Source organism: Eptatretus burgeri, chromosome 8, assembly GCF_056783735.1.
Source record: "Eptatretus burgeri isolate ZD-2024b chromosome 8, Ebu_testis_v1, whole genome shotgun sequence".
NCBI classification, from domain to species: domain Eukaryota; kingdom Metazoa; phylum Chordata; class Myxini; order Myxiniformes; family Myxinidae; genus Eptatretus; species Eptatretus burgeri.
The window spans coordinates 76,324,940-76,346,480 of NC_140968.1; the positions used below are offsets into that span (position 1 = coordinate 76,324,940).

The 21,541-nt window shown below is 43.2% G+C and overlaps 1 long non-coding RNA gene across 1 annotated transcript; it reads left to right on the forward strand.

Annotated features, from left to right (window-relative positions):
- Nucleotides 1–899: 899 nt before the first annotated feature.
- On the forward strand, nt 900–20,364 carry LOC147022086 (uncharacterized). The gene is made up of 3 exons (XR_015060627.1): nt 900–992; nt 9,826–9,923; nt 20,317–20,364. It is a non-coding gene; the product is annotated as an uncharacterized LOC147022086 (long non-coding RNA).
- Nucleotides 20,365–21,541: the final 1,177 nt, after the last annotated feature.

A 21,541-nucleotide genomic window follows, 5' to 3' on the forward strand; every position in this document is an offset into this window, starting at 1 on the left:
GTAATCAAACGTGTGGATACAAACAATGATTGATCTCAGCTCAAAAACTGTGATTGTCTGAAATTAAATGCTGTGATAATGAAATCAGAACACAATAGGTTGCCCGTGATTGGTGGAATATTTGAGGGTTTACTGTACACCCACCCACTATTTTGATGAAACTTGACCACAACCTTTAACACCAGTGAAGGACTACAGTCTGTTCGTGGCATTAAATAAAAATCAGGGTCTACGAGGTTTATGAGGAGTCAAAGCGAGTCCTGGTTTGCCACCCCTCCCAAGGGGCGGAGCTATGGATCGCCTCGGAGCGGTGGAGCATTGGCCGCGAGAGAAGAGGGTGGAGCTAATTGGGCAGTTGAGAATCAGTGAGGCGTGTGGTGTTCTGAAGTAAAGTTTCTGAGGAAAAAAAGAGGACCATCAAGTTGCGAGGAGAGTTTTGAGGAGGTTGTCCTGCCTGCCTGCATGTGCTTGTCTTCACCCTGTGTCCAATTTGTCTACCTGCTGTATCATCTCTTCATCATCCTGGTCATCATCTCCTCATCGTCCCCGCTACAACCCGCGCTGAGTCCCCCGGTTTTTGTCCCTTTCCCCATCAGTGACTGAGTCTGGTGTGTGGCGCCTTAGATTTCTTTAGATTCATTTCTATTCTTGTTGTAAATAATTATTTATTATCGATTCCATGTCCCTCTTTCTTCTTCACCACTACTCGCCATCGTATTCCTCCGCCGGTCAAGCATCCCTGGTTCTTTGTATTGTGGTTTGGGAAATGAATCCATTGGTTTTAAAAAGAGCTAAGGTTTTCGTGTCTCTCCTCATGACCCGTGCGCACATTGTCCGCCATTAATTCGGAACGTCTCCACAGGAGTTCAGCCACTTGGAACATCACGGGATTTTACCTTCTCGCCGCGACGAGCTCTACGTTCATTGAGCCGTCGACGCTCCAATATTTTGTGGGTCATCCATGCCTACCAGTGGTTCCCTGGTTCTACCAAGTGAGCACAGGGTCATTGCCCCTATTCTTTTTTTATCGATTGATGTCATATCTGCGGAACATTTTCATAAATCCATCCTAAAGAATGAAATGTTCCTCGGACTGAAGAGAGATTTTAGAAAATTTGCAACAAGTACGTGCGATACCTCCATGTAATGGTGCCAATTCAATCGCAGCTTTGGAGATGCATTTGATGCAAAAACTAACGAGCATGTTGATTTTTGATTATTTCTATGGCTACTTGAGGCTAATCAATAGCAAAGTTTTGTAAAAATGGGCTTGATATGGCAATGGCAGCCCTCAAGGGTTTACACACAAAGCACATTCGGCCTTGCGTAAGTCTCCTGTGTAAAGGTAAGAAAGTAAACTTGTGTGCATACAAAGTGCAGTTGCAAGCTTTTACGCTGCTGAAATAACAAAAATAAACACAACAGTCGAGTTTGCTAAGGTCCGCATTTTTTTCCCCCTTACTTGATGAATGGTTCTCTGTTTTTCTGTTTGGACAATATTCAGATGGGGCCGAGTACACCCAGCCTGATCTGAGGCAGCCATCTAGAAATGTAATGATTACATTTGGGAAACTTGCCCAAGATCAGTCACGTGGGGACGACGTTATTCCCTTTGCTTGTTACTTGCTACATTTTTCGAAAGAAAACTTTGCCAAGGCATTTTGTCAACCTGATATTTCATTATCGTTATCATCAAGGTGTCAACAGCCTCTGCCGTTATGGCTTTTGGGGGGGTTAGAGGAGCGAATACATTTTTGCAATCGTTGTGTAGTTAGAAGAGCGACTCCAGACAGGTCAAACCCAATGGAATTCCTGGAGTACTGGTAGAAGCGGGTTGAACATCTGGCTGCAGTGGTTCAACACATTATAGATTTCCCTAAAGTTCATTTGTGGCCTGAAATATTGTATGCAAGAAGTTCAGCTTCGTGCATTGAAAGCCTCGATCCCGAACAGCACGGTCTCGTCCGTTAATATGTTTTGAATCTCCATGCATATTACTAAGTCGTTATGATTTCCTTTCATTATATCGAGCCAGTGACAACAAGCTCTTGTTTCAGGTTTTCAGCATCTTCCTGTTCACACCTGTCTATAACAAGTGGCATACCTGTAACGGTTTACCTCACTTGCCGATGGGAAGTGATATTTGCTGCAGAGCTTGTCTAATTTGCAGACCAGTATTAGTATATCATGCAGTGCTTTATTGGCTGCACAACCACTTGGCATGTTTAGTTTTTCCCAGCTATGTTTAAGAAAGTGGTGGCAATGGTGATGGTTGTTATACACTGACAATGAATGGGGCCTGTTGAAACTTCTTCACAGCAATCTTTTTGACACTTCTTGCTCTTATTAATTACTCTGATAAGATAATTAGCTTTTTCAAGAAAATCACTTACAGATCATGGGGAAGATCTTGAGAGGTGATTTTGTGGGTTTTGCACAGTGCATCCTCATCAGGTGAGTATTTGGATTTGTAATTGAAAATACTTTTGACAAAGGTTGAGCTAATTTGGGGGAAAAGGAACACCGCCAAAAGAACACACCGCCAAAAGGAACACACCACCATAAACATGTTCATGTTGGCTGAGATTTGTGCATGCTTTGTCAGGGGTAGGGGAGATATGAGGCACCAGCACATCATTTGTATTTTTATTTATTGTGCTGCCAAGATATTTATAAGATGTTTGGACTTATAGTTATTAGCCCGTCCAACCATGCAGCGGAGACTGGATTTTGCAAGTGTGTGTGTGTGTGTGTGTGTGTGTGTGTGTGTGTGTGTGTGTGTGTGTGTGTGTGTGTGTGTGTGTGTGTGTGTGTGTGTGTGTGTGTGTGTGTGTGTGTGTGTGTGTGTGTGTGTGTGTGTGTGTGTACAGGCCATAACATACTTTTACCATTTGAGGTTTTGTCATCAAATTTTCGAACACAACTTTATTATGAGAACCAGCAGAGTTACCCACACCTTATGCAGAAGGAATTTATAATTTAGAGAGAAGAAGATTATTTGTAATACTGCCTATCACTGGATGTTACAAGACGATACACATTTACACAGAGAGAATTGGGGTCATCTCCCCACTCTGAACCCCCTACCTTGTAGGTTTGAAAATATTTTCTTGCATCTCCATTTGCCAAAAGGATTCCAATGGAATGCAATATGTTGGGGTGACTACAGGTGGGGCTGATTCTATCAATGGACAGACAGACAGATGCAGAAAATACAATATATATGTATATATATATATATATATATATATATATATATATATATATATATATATATATATATATATATATATATATATATATATATATATATATATATATATATATATATATATATTGTGGCGGATTCAGCAGTGGAGGGTTCTCGGACGGGCACGTCAATCGCTGTCCGTACCCAGTTTGGGTTTTCGCACCCAACCACCACCGTCTCCGGGGTTATAACGCCGGCTGGTTCGGCACAGTTCTCGGGTTATGCGTCTCGAATCACGGTACCAAAATGCACCTGTACCTTGCCAGCTGGGGGAATAGACCCCGGTTACAGACTGGTTTTGTCAGAGACCGAGCGGAGTCTACCAGTCTGTAACCATTTTCGTTTTTTTTCCAAATCAAGCGAATCGTTCCTCGACGCGGCACGAACCAATTTAAAGTGGAAACTTCATATGAATAAGCCAGATTTATTGGGGACATCGGGGAAACACGCCACAAGCAAAACATTCACGACAATGTTTTAATTGATCTATAACCCGTTCTTAAGCCGCTGTCACACCTTGACGTTTTAGCCAGCGTATGGCAACGTATCAAAATGTATGTAAAACGCTGGTGTACGCTGAACTATTGATGTTTTAAAAAAAAATTTGGTGTATTCATAACGAGTTGGACGTATGCATAACGTATTAGTAACGTAACACAGAACGTTTCGATAACTTGTAGATAACTTACACCAACGAATGCTTAGCATGTTATTGGCGTTCACAACCTATGCCCAACGATAGTCTAACGTATGCATAGCGCGCGGCAGCTTATCGCCGACGATCACGTGGCGTAGCCTATTAAAAGGCTGCCGCTCAATGATTTAAATCATAACTGCACTAGAAAGGATTCCAATGTATCCGCCTTAGATTCTGCCATTCTGTACATTGTATGTAATCAACGTACTGTGTGAATTTCAACTCGTCCAGGTCAACAGACTTCTGGGTCGGGTCTGGGGAGTCATGGATTCACTGGATCATGGGGTGTGGCACTGCCGGTACCTGTGCGGGAGGACGAAAGTCTGAGTGTTCAGGTCATTGGTGCGTCCAGTCTTGCTCTATGGAGGTGAGACTTGAACTCTAACCAGGAATCTGAGATGGAGACTTAATTCCTTTGGGACCCAGTCTCTTTGGAAAATCCTTGGCTACTGCTGGTCTGACTTCATGTCCAACAAGTGGTTGCTGAAAGAGGCGCAAATGAGATTTGTTACCTGCATAGTCCGTGAGCGTCAACTGCGGTGGTATGGACATGTGGCTCGTTTTCCTGACGCTGATCCTGCTCATCAGATTCTCTCAGCGAGGGAGCCTCGTGAGTGGAGGAGGCTAATGGGCCGACGATGTGGCTCGTAGTTGTAGCAGGTTGATCGGAATCTTAAGGAGATGGGGATGGGTGAGAATATTCATTGCTTCGAATTTAGGTAGTGTTTCTCTTTCCATCCTTTACCCATCATTCGTTCTTTACATTATTTTGCTTGGCTGCACATGCGAACCTCTCCTTCCTTCACGCATGCATGCACACCAATGACCATCGTACCAGGGGCAACTCACTTGCATGCGCACGCCCTTTCACATTTAAATCACGAGTCATTATCCGACAGACGTTACACCTCAGATTTCACCAGACACAAACATTACAATATTTCATACACCATCAAGATTCCTTTAGAAAAATCAACACACTGTCGGACCACAACCCAAGGTCACTTAGCTTCACCATCAACAGCCACAGTCATGACGCCTCAACCACCACACCATAACTCACTGCTACGCTGTCACTACAAACGCATCAACCACAGTGACCACCACCGACAACTACCACTCCCTTTATGACCAACACGGCATGGGGGAAGCACGGCGTATCATTACAGATACTCGGATCTGGACATTCTAGCATCTAACTTGGCGTGCAAGAGTGCACGAGACTCTGTTTAATGTCATGTGGATAGCCCAAGCGCTCCGCTCAATTATGGCCCTCATTGGGTGCCCAGCACTTGTTTGTGGCTGGAGAGTGCAACCAAATACCCCAGCACCATGTAAATCTTGGTAATGAATCACGTGGCAGAGTGCGGAGCGACAAAGGCCATTCATGCAGCCAAATCTTCGCATGGGCGGAGCTAGGGCCAGGGTAATCATCTATACACCAATGAGGTTGCTGCAAAACACGCATCACTCCGCATGATCCACTCCCAAGCCCCACCCCCACCAGGGGATTTAAAAAAGGGCTCGGTTCTTCGGCTGTGCATTGTTGTTCTTGAGGTCATGGTGTGGTGAGCAATGGAGCTTGATGGAGTGAGCAGAATGGACCAGAGTGTGGAACAAGCAGGAAAACCAGATGTCAGACCAAGTGCAGTGTTAGACAACCATAGCATTTACACATACAGACCACTTTACACTTCACTTTCAGACTATCTTCTCACACGTTCTTTGCTTATTTCAACCCCCTCTTGATCCACGTCTCTACACCTTCCTCTCTGCACTTCACCTGCATATCACCGCACCCCTCACCGTGCCCCCCTCCGACCATGCACCCTTGATACCCGCAGTTTTCCTCCCCCCATTCCTCCTCAGCGACTGGGCTCGTGTTGGACCGTCGGCCTCACCTGGTTATCGAGAGGTCAAAACTACCTCAAACTTTCTCTCTCTCTGAACTATTCTAATTTCCTCAGGGAATGATTCTGATGGCACCTGCTTTGTTGGGATAATTAAGATTGTTCAAGTTTTAGGATTGGGGTAACTCTGCACTGTCTGTCGTATTTGTAAATAATTGCTTTTATTTTTCTGCACCTCACCAATCCTTGCTTTCCCGACTGTACGGATCTTATGGATTAAACCCATTGTTACAGTGTCGGTGCGTCGGCCGCCAACCGACCGCTCTGAACGGAGCCGCAAGTCGAGTCGGCCCGACCGATAGCCCGGAATATAGATCGCCTCCCGGATAACTCCGAGCGACGGGTCCTTGTACAAGAACCGAAATACGCCAATCGGCAGATCGCGTGGGGTAGGGTCGATTGTCAATCTTCAATGTACCGAAATACCCACGTGATCCAACTACCGGGGTATTCCACCCTCGACGGATCTCGTACGGAACAAACGCCGAGGCGAGCCTGTCCCGTGCGCGATTCCGAGCGGCTTAATCGCCGAGAACCGTCGGTCCAAATGTCCCCCTTTTACGGCAAACCAACGGCTTTCTAACTACCAACACACCAAATGCTCAGTCAATGAAAGAATCGATGCGACGAGCTGAAAACATTTAACAATTGGGGTATTTATTAATAATGGGGAACTTGGGAAGCACGTATAAGCAGAACTATACCGACTTTACAAAATGCAATACAAAGATTTACAGCACACGAAGCACTTAATTTCCTACTTATTAGACGGGCCCATGGACACACGTACACACACACCCAATAAATTGTGGCAGAGGCCTTTAATAACGAGCTCCTGCTCGGAGGACAGGTGAGCTGAAACCCAGAACCTATCTCGAACCTCTCCACCTCGTGTGGTCTTCAAGTTGTTCGGACCCAGGGTCCAGCGAGAGCGATCTGGATCCAATCGCCATGAGCCACGATCCTTCCCGAGCTCCAGCGAATCCTCCCGCGCTGGTGAGACGAGGCGCCGATCCTTCCCGTCGATGCGTCGCACCAAGCTGGGAGGAGGAGGAAGAGGAAGAGGAAGAGGAAGAGGAAGAGGAAGAGGAAGAGGAAGAGGAAGAGGAAGAGGAAGAGGAGAAGGAGAAGGAGGAGAAGAAGAAGAAGGAGAAGGAGAAGGAGAAGGAGAAGGAGAAGGAGAAGGAGAAGGAGAAGGAGAAGGAGAAGGAGAAGGAGAAGAAGAAGAAGAAGAAGAAGAAGAAGAAGAAGAAGAAGAAGAAGAAGAAGAAGAAGAAGAAGAAGAAGAAGAAGAAGAAGAAGAAGAAGAAGAAGAAGAAGAAGAAGAAGAAGAAGCCACCATTCGCATCTCGAGCCGAGCAACCGGCTCAACTTTCTTGCAAAACAAAGCAGCTCTCCAAAAACCTCTCCCGAGCCAAGCAGAAGCCGAAGCTCACTGAACCACCAAAGCAAAAAGCCTCCAAAAAGCCTCCTCCCGAGCCAGGCCGCAGCCGAACCTCACTGAGCCAGCCGAAGCAAAAAAGCTTCCGAAGGCCTCAACCCTAACCCAAGCCAAACAGGACCCGAAGGTCTGCTAAACGACTACTCTCTGCCGAAGCAAAAAGCTTACTCATCAAGAACAAAAAAAGGATCTCGTCCTGATCCTTCTCCGCCCCTCCCCCATGCCAGGCGTGACTCATGCCCTCGTGATCCATCCCCCCACTCAACCACGGGTAGGAGGGAGTTGTTGACATCATGAATCACGGGACGGCAGGGTTCTTCTTCCTCTTCGCAGTAGAGGGGGGAGGGACGTCTCCATTGTTTCGTTCCTTAACCATTAAATTGATCCGCAGCGCATCTAATCGATTTTTGAACATTTAAACAATGGAAGGTGAGCTATCTCGGGAACAAGCACTTATCGACATAGCTGACTAAAGGAACCTGTATGTTGTGTGCAATCGAATTCCAAATTCGTAACACCATTGTTTATTGCACACATACCTTTCCAAGCCATTGCTATAAATAAATTGCTGTTATTGTGAATGTACCCAGTTCATCACGTCTTTTCCTCCATTGGTCTAGCATCGTCTGCACATAGTGTTAGCAGAGAAATTATACCCCGCCAATTGGCTCTACACATTACCCGGTGCAAGGGCACCTTGTTATCCTTGTCCAAAGGTAAGGTAACCACATGAAGTAGTGACACCCTGCCAAGATTGGCAGTAACAATCGGCATTCATGGTTGCTTAACAACCCACCAGAGTGTGGAGTTAACCATGCTCGGTGGCCTCAGGACCGGGTGTTCACGAGGAACACTTGTGCTTCCCCTCGTGGCGAACCGCGAATCCTAGGCGGTAACTACATATATATCTACATTTTACATGGCCAAAAGTACGTGGACACCTGCTCGTTGAACATCTCATTCCAAAATCATGGGCATTAATACACTGTTGGTCCCCCTATGCCACGAGAACAGCCTCCACTCTTTTGGGAAGGCTTTCTATGAGATGTTGGAACATTGCTGCAGGGATTTGCTTCCATTTAGCCACAAGAGCATGAGTGAGGTCGGGCACTGATGCAAGGCAATTTGGTTGGGCTCGCAGTCGGCATTCCAATTCATCCAAAAGGTGTTCCATGGTGTTGAAGTCAGGGCTCTGTGCAGGCCAGTCAAGTTCTTCCACACCGATCTTGACAAACCATTTCTGTCTGGACCTCGCCTTGTGTACGGGGACATTGTCATGCTGAAACAGGAAAAGGCCTTCCACAAACTGTTGCCACAAAGTTGGAAACACACAATCGGCTGGAATGTCATTGTATGATGTAGCGTTAAGATTTCCCTTCACTGGAACTAAGGGGCCGAGCCTGAACCATGAAAAACAGCTCCAGACAATTATTCCCCCTCCAGCAAACTTTACAGTTGGCACTATGCAATCAGGCAGGTAGCTTTCTCCTGGCATCCACCAAACCCAGATTCATCTGTCGGATTGCCAGATTGTGAAGTGCGATTCATCACTCCAGAGAATGTGTTTCCACTGCTCCAGAGTCCAATGGCAGTGAGCTTCACACCACTCCAGCCGATGCTTAGCTTTGTGCATGGTGGTCTTAGGCTTGTGTGCAGTTGCCCGGCCATGGAAACCCATTTTATGAAGCTCTCGACGAACAGTGCTTGTGCTGACGTTGCTTCTTGAGTCAGTTTGGAACTCGGTAGTGAGTGTTGCAACCGACGACAAACGACTTTTCCATGCTACGCGCTCCAGCACTCGGCAGTCCCGTTCTGTGAGCTTGTGTGGCCTACCACCTCGTGGCTGAGCTGTTGTTGATCCGAGACGTTTCCACTTCACAATAACAACACTTACAGTTGACCATAGCAGCTCGAGCAGGGCAGAAATTTGACAAACTGACTTGCTGGAAAGGTGGCATCTGATGACGGTGCCACGTTGAAAGTCACTAATCTCTTCAGTACGACCCATTCTACTGCCAATGTTTGTCTTTGGAGATTGTATGGCTGTGTGCTTGATTTTATACACCTGTCAGCAATGGGTGTGGCTGAAATAGATGAATCCGCTAATTAGAAGTTGTGTCTGTTTACTTTTGGCCATGTAGTGTATTTCTTCTCTCATCCTTTTGAAGGCTTGTATGTATGTGATTGGTATTGTGCAAGTTCATATATGTATATATATATATGATTGTAATTATACAGGTTAACTTTTACGATGTATGAAACATTATAGATGTATTTTTAATGTTTCCATGGATGTGGCAATTTATTGGGTGACTTGTTAGCCTTGCATGTTCCCTAAGAAACACAAAAAGCTATTGTAACGGTGCTGTTTGTGTGAATTAGTGAGTGGCACTGGTTCTCAGTTATACTATAATCTTTTACACCTGGCGGTTCCATGTCTTGTTGCTGATATATTTTGTTTTGTAATTTTGTGCCATTTATACTTTGTGATTACTTCGGCCATTTTCTCTGTCATCCAATTCTCCAGATTCAGCACCTGTTCTGGGAAGTGTGTTCATGGTTAAACACTACGATTTGGTGATGAGGTCGCCTGGTCCGTTTGAGTCAGCTCCGAAAATGTTGCAGGTGAGACCGATGTGAGCTCGTAATTGACAAACTGTCATTTTAGTTGTTCACACAGAGGGTTCTCCTTTGGCTGCCTGGTCTTGCAAACACATTAAAGATGTGAAAGTGGGTTTAGCACAGACTTGTTCAACTTAATTGCGACCTGTGCGGTGCGGCGATTACAAAGCGAGTGGAGCTGGAGTTACCCTCCCGCATTCATTACGATTCGCTCTGAATGTGTAGCACCTTTTAACAGGACCATCCGCCACAATGACGGCTTTATTCGGTCGAAGGAGAGGTTACATGATTCATACTTGCCGAGTTCCCTTGTCGCAATATTGAGGCAATATACGAGTGGAACTTAATTTAAATGTGACCAAAATGACTTGTAAATTGCTCGGTGCAGGGTCCCCCTAAGATTATTGCGCTCTGGTTCGAGCAGCGGCTCCCCTCTTTCACCCCCTCTATCCCTCTCTCCCCGCGGGCTCCGGTGACATATCGCGGTTTCAAACCAGGTTCCTCCAAATTAGCAGGCAAGTGATGGCTTCATTTTAAGCACTCTCTGGGCACCTGCAGGAAACGCTCAGCAGAACAGAGCGAACTCCCGAGCGGCTCGCAGCCCTCGCTCTTCGCTCACCTTGCTTCCATCGATGGCAAGACCAGCTTGTGTGGGTGTATGTATATATATATATATATATATATATATATATATATATATATATATATATATATATATATATATTTGCGGATTATATGAAACACCTTTCGACATTGGCGTTTAAGCGCAATTCCCATGGTTGACAATAGACATGGGCCAGCTTTCAGAGCACCACTTGCTGAAAGTGAGCTGCGTCTTGCAGACGCATCATGAGCATCACCTCGACTGCAAGGTCCTGATGGTGCAGTCCATGATTAATGCAATCTTGCTCTTATTTAATCAAGTAAGGGAATAGACCATTTCAGGTGCGGTTTCACGAATATAAGTTCAACTTTGTCGTGCTCTCGAGTGCTGAAATGAAAGGTGGAACGCTTTGTTTACGTTGCTTTGCAATGTTTGTGCTGAAACGTCACGTGTCGCCTGACGTTTACACTTCTTGGGCTTGGACCTTCGGAGATTTTATTTCTCTCAATTGTGGTCCCTTCGGGATATTTGTTTATCGGCGCCAGAGGCATTTTGTTTTCAGGCTGTTCGGCAGGCTATTCGTCAGGCTGTCTGTCCGTGTATCAGTTTGTGCTTCGCAGATTTTTGTAACCATGATTACTTGTGAACCGCTCAAGGGATTTTGACCAAACTTGGTACAAGTATGTACTACTAGCTGACATACCCGGCATTGCTTGGGGAAATTCAATGCAATATGTATTGAAATATTTTCTGGATGATAAATTGGGGAATGTTGGCCTCATAGTTTTGTATGAATTACCAATCTTGGGTGTTGTAAAATGCACTTGGACTTGTATCGACATGCTTCACCTTCTAAGGATTGCCAACATGCTGCCTTGGAGGTTGCTTGTCTTTCACATCGATCCACAACCCAAGCCTGTGTCTGCTTTGTAGACTCAGCTGATGTGGAGGCTGCTTGTCTTGCACGTTGATCCTCAACCCGAGCCTGTCTGCTCGAGTCTCAATTAACTTGTAGAATGCCATTCTCTTTGCATCCAATTTGTTTCTGCCCATCAGGGTCTTTTTTGGTGGCATGTGGCAGTATTTATAATGCAAGTAAGGTAGGTTAAGATATTTCTTAACAGAAGTGTTCCCTTGGGAGTTCCAGAAGTACTCCAGTAGGCATCTTACCATGCCGATCTTCGTGACGTGGTAGATTAAAGTTTAAAAAGCAAGAGCGGGATCGTACAAAGACAGGGAGGATTAGAGGTAGGGTAGAAATGCACCAAGGGAATATACAGTTTCAGTTATTAGCTTGCATACATAATACGACCTCAACATACGATCTTCACAAATATATATATATATATATATATATATATATATATATATATATATATATATATATATATATATATATATATATATATATATATATATATATATATATATATATATATATATATTACTCGATCTTGGTAGTGTCTAAGCAACATACTCACTATAGGCCTGAACATGGAGGTGTGATAATAAACCTGTGTAAAGCAATCTTTTCAATAACAGGCACATGTGTAAACACTACAATAATTACATTTGTGTTGTTGACAACAAATCACTGCAAACTCAACATAGATCTTCACAATATATATTACTCGATCGTGGCCATGTAAGCAACGTACTCACTCCAGGCATGAACACAGAAGTGTTATAATAAATCTGTTTAAAGCAATATTTTTAAGAACAGGTGCACGTGTAAACCTAATATTGATTCAATTTGTGTTGTTGATAACAAATCACGACAACCTCAACATACGATCCTCACAAAATACATGACTATTTATTCTTTTGAAAAAACACAGGGGGTGTATTAGCACAAACCACATCTTATATGACCATGTGATATAGGGGTCACTCTTTTGAGTTCAACATAGGCCAAAGGTCAACATAGTCCAATTTTCTAAAATCCTCAATTTTCATCTGATTGACGAGAAATTTGATATGAAGAGGATTTTCACATTTGGTCATTGAATTCAACCACCAATTATTTTTGAGGTGAACACTGGCCAAAAGGTCAACATATGCCGGAATTTCTGAAATTGTCGATTTTTATCTGATTGACTTGAAATTTAAACGGGATTTTCAGAAAAAATGACCATCAGGTGTCACATGGTCTGGCAGCCATATTGGATCGAAGAGAAAATCTTTGAAAATCTTTGGAGGAGAAACCGCTTAACCGATCAATACAAAAGCTAACGAATTGATCAACTACCCATGGGAAATATGGTCTGATGATGATGATGTCATCAGACACGTGGGGGGGGTTTTTGGATGAAAGGAAAAAAAAACCCTTGAAAAACAATAGAGTTGGCTCGTACCAAGTCCTTTTCAAGACTGCATGGGGTATGTATTCTATGAATACCATCTAGTTCTCTGAGAAACGAGCAGTAAGACAGAGCTGCAAGTTACAGTCAGGGTTACGTAAGATATGCAGGAAGACGTGCAGTATTTGACATTGCTGACGAAGAGCTCTTGGCACTTTTGCTCCAAGATTGGGTATCCTCTGAGTATCATACCATTCTGTTATTCAACATTAAAAAAAAAAAACTTACAGGAACAAGTGAATAAAAAGATTTATGCTAAATAAAAATAAGCAATGTAGGAATGACAAACTATGGTTGAAAAAAGGTTTTAAACAAGATAGGGATGATGTTGGTTTGGAGAGTAGCGTGCAATATTGCCATCACATAATAATCCCTACATCACAGCCTCCTTCACACTTCATCAATTATTGCTTCAAGCTTCAACAAACACTCCGCTGGTTACAACAGAACTTGATTACTCTTGTAGCGTAGCCACAAACTGAGACTCCACAAATTAGCAACCTCACTACAATGTTAATACCATTATATACCCATCAACTTCTTACAAACTGCATGTACATCTCCAATAACAGTATTCTATAATTATCTGCATTTGTGATTGGTTAGTCTAACTTATTACAAAAAAAGAAGTAGGAAAGACAACTGAAGCTATTTGAACTCTCTAAAATTGTATAGGAACTTCTTATACTATTAGCTGGAAAATAGTCTGGAGGCAGTGATGCAGCGATTGTTATGTGACGGCAATACTGTTAGCTACTCTCTAAACCAACATCATCCCCATCTTGTTTAAAACCTTTTTTAGATTATAGTTTGTCATCCCTACATTGCTTTTTATATTTGGCATAATTTTTTTTTATTCACTTGTCATTCATTGTACTAAAAACGAATTTGGAAAAACAGAACACATTAGGGTAGGACAATACAAACACATCACAATGCTCTATAATCACTTTCACAATCGAATCTCAGCATTGGCCTACACTGTTAATTAATCAGGAATACAAATCTAAACTAGAGGGGGAGCACTCGGTAGAGTGCAAAACCTCCGCCACCAATACTGCTGGGTCACTTAAGTGAACCTGATATCCTATTCATTGTAGGTCAAAACGGATCAGACTCTACTGAACCACGATTGAATAAACTAATATAAACGACATCGACGCGCATGTAGAAATGCCAAAAAAAAAAATTGAAATTTTTTGAAATAAAAGTTGCAAAATTTTTTTTTTTCTCTAACAATTTTTTGGGGGGTTGGGAATCACTTAAAACATGTAGAAATGCAAAAAAAAAATTCAAATATTTTTCAAATAAAATCGAATTTTTTTTGAAAAAAAGTTGCAAAATTTTCGAAGTTTTTTTTTTTGGACCAAGTCCAAAATCTAATGGCATGATCCTTGGACCATACCTAATCCCCCCACCAAGTTTAGTCGAAATCCGTCCAGGAGTTTTTCTGTAATACTGTTCACAAACAAACAAACAAAGACAGGGATGAAAACAGTAACCCCCATCCATCTTCAATGGCGGAGGTTAAAAAAGAAGTTGATTTGGTTAAAATCCGTCCACGTGTTTCCCTTTTCAAATGCCATCCGAGGATTTCAGCAAAGCAGCGAGAATAGACGTGCCTTGTTGAGAACCACGCCCGCGGAACACTAGGCACGCACACACGCACGCACACACGCACACACAAACACCAAACCGCCATTAATTTAACCTGGAAGTTTCTGCAATTAATAACATGTCATTGTGTTTGAAAAAGCAATCGACTCGGTGGCTTAGTTTGCTCAAAGCTATAACAATACTTTGACATGGTCAGGTTGTTTTATTCTCAGCGTCACAATGGCCACTGCACCAGTCTTTTCATACAATTGTTAATGTAACAAAATGCTCCACTCGTCAGAACAATTCTCTCTCCATCACTATTCTTCATAAGGAAACCCACTATCTTCTCCTTCATCCAATTCTTTTTCATTGGGCCTTGTCGCAATATGTTTGGGTTTTGGTGGCTTATAGAGCATATTATATTGTTGTTCTAAGTCTTTTACAAACTGACTGGCGATGTTTGACTGAAGCTGGTTGGGGCAGGAATTTGGAACTTAGCTGGGGTTTCAGGAGTGACCAACTTACTGGCCTAAAGAGAATGTGGGATCTGTTTTTGCATGTCCACCAGCAACCAATGCTGGAGAATGGTCTCCAAGAAGGCCCATCCTGCTGAGACAGCTCACTGATTGATGAAACACACCCTGCCTTCTCAGCACCAATCCGAAAGTTTATGGTCTCGGGCAAAGAATCGAACTCGGAGAAGGTGTCCCACTCTTAGCATCAAAAAATCATGGAACCAACATCACTGTATGCCGGTCAAATCGATCCAAAACATGGAAATGAACAGGATTCATGCCAGTGGACGGTGCTGTTCAAAACGCAGTGCTGTTACGTTTTCTTCATTTTAATTGATTGGTGAATTGCATTTTCACAGTTCATCCTGTGGGAGGGGATGAACAATGCTGTTTGGGAGCAATGCCAACTGAAACATCATAATGGATATAACTGCCAAACATCGCCCATCATCGACATAACTTAGGGGATTCAATCATTTTTGTTCGAATCGTATAACGTGAAATAACACTCCACAACATGCATTTAATGTTGAACATTTCTCCATAATTGCCACGTAGATCAAAAAGTCCACCTAGAAAGGCAGGGGTATAAAGAAATGGAGGTTTGATGACATCTGGATGCTGCTCAATGGGTGTGGTTTTATATCAAAATATCACTTTTCTACCCAAATAAGATGTACAGATGCAGGTGTGACTGGTTGATGGAACACCTGCTTCACATCCTCATGTCGGAGGGCTTTATGAGCGGAATGTTTTTTTTGTTTTATTTTCGGTATGCCATCATACTATTTGTATATGAACGTGTGCATCAGTGCTTTATATCATGTTCAAAGTGATGAACCCACACTTACGCATCTGGTTTTGGATTCTATTCTGCAGAAAATTATTGCAGACGTTATTTCTGGTTTATCTGGTTTTGTTCTTCTTTCGTGTGCAGCACAAGGCTGCAAGGTAGCATCATTGGCTGGGGCGTGGCGGTGCCACTGATGCAATACCCCCTGCTGGTTAGGGCAGGAATTTGTCATTTGGTTAGGGTTCCGGTGATAATTTGCCCACTCTTCGCAAAGGACACCGTGGGATCTTTAATGTCCACCATCTAATGCTGGGAGACAGGAAGCCCAGTTTAGCGTCCATCCAAGGGACAGCGCACACATTGATGAATCAGCCTGCCTGTGAAAATCCAGGTTTATAGTTGAGTTGGGATTCAAACCCAGGCTAGACAGCTGAGTGGCAAGTGTGCGTACCTCTCGTCCAACCTGCCAGCCCTGGTTTATCTGGTACAAAGGGTTGAATTTTTAATGCAAACATTAAAACCCGTGATGTTCTTTTTTTCAAAGCTTTAGATGCAATATTACATTGTGGAATCCACTTGTTAAATGCAGTTTCACTATTTTCACAAAGTAACCACTTATGTAAAGCTAAAAGCACAATTTAACTTTGCCTTTATTTTTGTAAACTAATAAAAAGAAAAATGAAACGGGTAAAATCCAGAGGTTTAAAAATATTTCAACCATGCTGTTAAACAGATTGATATAAAAAAAAACAATTTGTGTTGCCTTTTAGTTTTGAAGACCACTACCACCAAACCTCTCATCTCTCTTCAGCATGGGGAGATGTTGCACTACCATTGAGCTGTCCTGCCATCCTTAATAAAACTCACAATTACATTACACGGATTCAAAAAGGTTTGAAGCAATATTAGAACAAGCACAGTTTTGTTTCGTTTTGCTTTGAAAAGACAAAGACAGGAAATATTATCCTCTGCACTAAATTATTTTTCAGACCATGTCTTGGTTAAAGCCATTATCACTCTGGCCACCTTCAGAGAACCACTGATGTAAATTAACGTCTGGCTGTACGCCCATGCTGACTGAGCAGGGCTAAGGTTTGCACTCAGATACAGATTGGTCATCTGAAACTGATATAGACACTCGTGGAAATGGTTCTACAGCCACCTGCACATTCGTCTGTCCACCCCATCCTCTCGGTCTAGTTCACAAAGGCTTGCAGGAAAGCCTTTTTTTTATCAATGATCGAGGCACGTGCAAGAGCGAGAGCAGAATGGAAGGGAACAAAATGGAAAGGGGGAAACACCAACAGCAGATTAAAAGTGAGAGTGAGATCAAGGGGAGGGGGAGAAGGACACATGGGGTGAACATGCTGTAATACAAGCTGAATGAAATACAAGAACAAAAAGGGGAAAACTGGGATGAAACAGAAAAGGAAGAAACCAACCAATAACTAACAAATGAAAAGAGGTGAGGGAGAGTGGTGGGGGGAGGTGGGGTTACAATAACCAAGAAAAAGGGAGTGATTGAGAATGGGGTCATTTGGGGTAGAAGAGATCATGAGCATGGATGGGGGATGACCCGAGGCAGTGGTGTCTTGAAGCCCTGTAGGGAAGAATGGGATTGAACAGACTGGGGAAGTTAGTTCTACATGTGGGAGAAAAGAGGAATAAATAAGTGGATGTGAACAGTGAGCCTGGATATTGGGAGTTTAACAATAAGAGGGTTACTGATAGACCATGTGCACCCTACAGACACTGAGGAGGGACAGAGCCAAAAGAGGGCAGAGGGTGCAAGACCAAACTGGAGGTGGTATAACACAGAGAAGCCAACAACCTGTCTGCAGCATGGGAGTCACAGATTGAGACACTCAGCTTCGTCATGAGAGATCCCAATGATTTTTAGTGCCTTGCTTTACACTGCATCAATAAGGGCAGCATGTGAGGCAGGGGTGCCAGCCCAAAGGGGGGAGCAGTACAAAATCAAGCTGCAAATGAAGGCCTTGAAGGTTGTCAAAAGTTCAGATTGGCCAACAAAAGACCTTGCACTGCAAAGGATGCCCAGTCGATGGGGTTTTGGAGGCAATCTTGAAAATATGATCTGCCCAAGAAAGATCATAGCTGATATTGAGGCCCAAAAGTTTGTGAGTTAACTTCTTCAAGTGGTTTTGTTTAGGAAGTATTTGGGAGGGTGTACCAGATGGTACTTTCAGAGAGACAGGGTGAGCATGTGGGATTTGTTGAGGTTGAAAAACATGTTCCAAATTTGGATCCACTGCTGATTCGATCAAGGTCTGCAGAGGGAAGAGGATGACAAATGATATGACAGAGGGTGGAATCATCAACAAAGAGATAGGCAGGAATTTCAAGGGATTCAGAAATATCATTCATGAAGATGAGGAACAAGACTGGGCACAAGACACTAGCTTGGGACACTCCAGCTTTGACAGGGAGAGGAGATGAGATAAAGATTCCATCAAGAGCTACACACTGTCTACAGGAGTCGAAGAAGTCGGTGATCCCTGAGAGGAGTTGGCCTTGGATCAGTGTTACCACTCTGAAAAAATAAAAATAAAAAAAATTCCAAGATGATCACCTGATATTTTCCAAGATTCTCCAAGCTTATGTACATCATTGCACATCCCTTCTTAACTCAATAATTAGCAATGAATTATCAAGAAAATGGGTCTCAATTTTTCTTGCAGTCTTGGTAAATTGCACAAGCAATGGTAACACTGCCTTGGATGTTATAAAGGTGCCATAAAAGAGTTTGGAGATCAAGGCAAGGTGCCAGACTGATTAAATTCTCGAGGTATGTCCAGTGAGATGGCCCTGATATCATGCCAGAGATTGAGAGGTTCCTTCCATCCATTGTTGGTGTAGTTGAAGCAGCATGTTCAGAGTAAGAAGGATTTGATGTCAACTGCAATGATAAAATTCTATGATCTTGCTTATAATTGGAAGCACGCTCATAGGCCTGCAGTTAAGAGGATCCGTTATTGTACGATATTTGTGGATTGCAGTAACGTTGGCTAACTTCCAGGCAGATGGAAACTGACTCAGAGAGAATGATCGAGTGAACAGCTGAGTAGGTAAATCGTATTGTCACAAAACAACTGGCCTTCCCCAAATGAAAGGTAAATCGCACAGAGGTCAATCTTTCATCCTTTTGGAGAGCCTAAAACAAATCCATCGGAAGGATTGCAGATGCTGCCAAAAACTGCAACTACAAGGCGATCATTCAAGACTTTCTCTTGCTTCCAAAGTCCTGGTGGCATCATGTTACCAGGACATTTTTGCTTCGATGAAAGTTAACACCCAAAACGTCAGCTTCTCCTTGCTTCCAATGGTGGTTTGTGCACCTCAGTCAATATCCTGTTGATTTCGTCCATTGCTCTACCTGTCAGCTGAAAGCAGCTTTTCACTAGCCTTGAACAGCAAGACTCCTTCTTTATTCTGCATCGTGTCAGGTCAATATCTGTTGTAGGTTCCTCCTCTGTCGGCTCATCTTTTTTTGATAGGTATATGGTGGGCACTCCTCAAGCCACCGGTGAGGAAATTAATTGAGTCTTTGCCTCGACGGTTTGTATTCAAGACCAATCCCATTTGATCCCCACCCCACCTCCGTGCAATAAGTCCATTCATTCACTGTCTCGTGTGCCATTCTGGCCTGCATTGTTGTGTAGCACCTCTGAAGTCTTTATACAGTATCTTCTCCAACATGAGACCCAACAACATCAGTGTTCACATCCTCTGCACAAGGTCAGCTGAGCTAGTTGCTCTACTATCTGTTTCCCCAGATCAATCATAGAAGTCTGCCTTACAACTGCAGTGAATGTTGCTAGCATCATCCTTGTTGGTAAAATCGGGGCAAGAACTAACTTGCTGAACAACAGAGCCATAAACTCTATTATTATTATTTATTATTATTATTATTATTATTATTATTATTATACACAGCTATGTCTTGGAAGCTAATATTGCAAAGTAACTCAGAGCATTCCTCTTTTCCCATTCTCTGATTGCAAACCACTAGTTTGGCTTCTGTCCTGGACACTTGACCCTGACCATGCTTCTCTTATTAACCCAACCATGGTCAGATGCCTTGAACCTCAAGAAAGACGTTAGAATTGTTTCAATGGACATCCCACTAGCTTAAAATAGGCTTTCTTCCAGTAAATTTTGTAAGCTATCTGACAACTGCATCCAAGCACCTCTCCATGCATGGCTCGTGCACCTTATTTAGACCAGAAAGCATCATACTGTCCTTGTTGGGGTATTCTCCTAACCCTCCTCTTTGACAGCTGGTCTCAATCTTGGCAGCATCTCTGAACTCATACTTTTACTGGCAGACATAAACTACCACTCGGTTCCCCTAGCTAATCTTGTTTACCACTTTGTTAATGACTCCACTCTGTCATACAGTCTTGCAACCGAATGACATGTAGATTGCAGCAAATTAATTCAATTATTATTTGGAAACGTATAATATTCATCCAAATCACTGACTTCTTCTTTCTTTCTTTAACAGCCACAATTATTCCCGCATTTTTGTGGGGTTTGCAAGGGGAAGTTTTTGGCACAAGTCTTTCACAAACTGGCTGGCCAGGCCTGACGTTCGACGACGTAGTTACGGCAGGAATTTGGAATTTGGCCATGCTGGTGGTGATAGCTCGCCTACTCTTCACAGAGGACACTGTGGAATATTTTCCATCCACTAACCAACGTCGACAGATGGGACGTCAGTTTAACGTCCATCCGAGGGACAGCAAACACCTTGATGAAACACTGGGATGACAGTTTATGCTTGGTCCGAGATTCGAACCCAGGAGAGACAGCTTAGAGGTGAGTGTGCCTTCCTCTTTGGGTCGAGGCCATCCTGCTGCCCTTCCATATTACTGAACATGACCTTCAATTTCAGTGAATCACATATCTTTACCCTGTCACTTCGCAAGGATCATTTGAACAACCCTTTCATCTCACTCTGTGGATGACTATTAACAGAGGCCCAGTCTTTGGAGCATCTCACAATTACTATCTGCAAGGACCTTTCTTGGACACATGTTTTTAAATTGACCTCCAGGGACAGGTATAATGACTGGGAATTATTTGCTGGGTTAAGTTCAATACTCACCTTGTTTAGCAGTCCATAAGCTACAAGGCCTTCATCTACAGTATCATGGAATATGTCTCAGCACTGTTGGCTGAGGCCGCAACCTTCTATTTTGCTCTTCTTGATGATCTGGTGTCCAAAGTCCAGAGTATCGATGACATCCCTCCTTAGGTATAGGCTGCTTGCACATCTCCACTGTTGAATCCCTATTTTCACCTACCATTAAAATGACCTTCCCAACTCCAGCCATCATGCTCCTCCCTCCAAATTCCCTGGCTCCTATTATTTATTCCTGTGTATTATTGAAGACAGAAGTGGAATAGAAGAGAACTTCTCTTTTATTCCCCTTGACTTTCATGTTTATTTGCCACTTACATTCATGTTTGCCCCTTGTTTTCCAAGACGGCTGTTTCCCCAACCTCTTCTCTTTAGCTCAGCCGTGATCCGTGTACAGTACTATAAAGCTGAGATAGAATACTGCCATCCAACACACTCAGACATTAAATAAACTCAAGGACAATAAATCATGGCAGATTACTCTCTTAAATGCTTGTTCTTCCCTTATGTGCATCTTCATATATTCTCCTGGTTCATAAACAATTTTTTGTACCATTCATTAAATTTTAAATTTCCTCTGTGTACC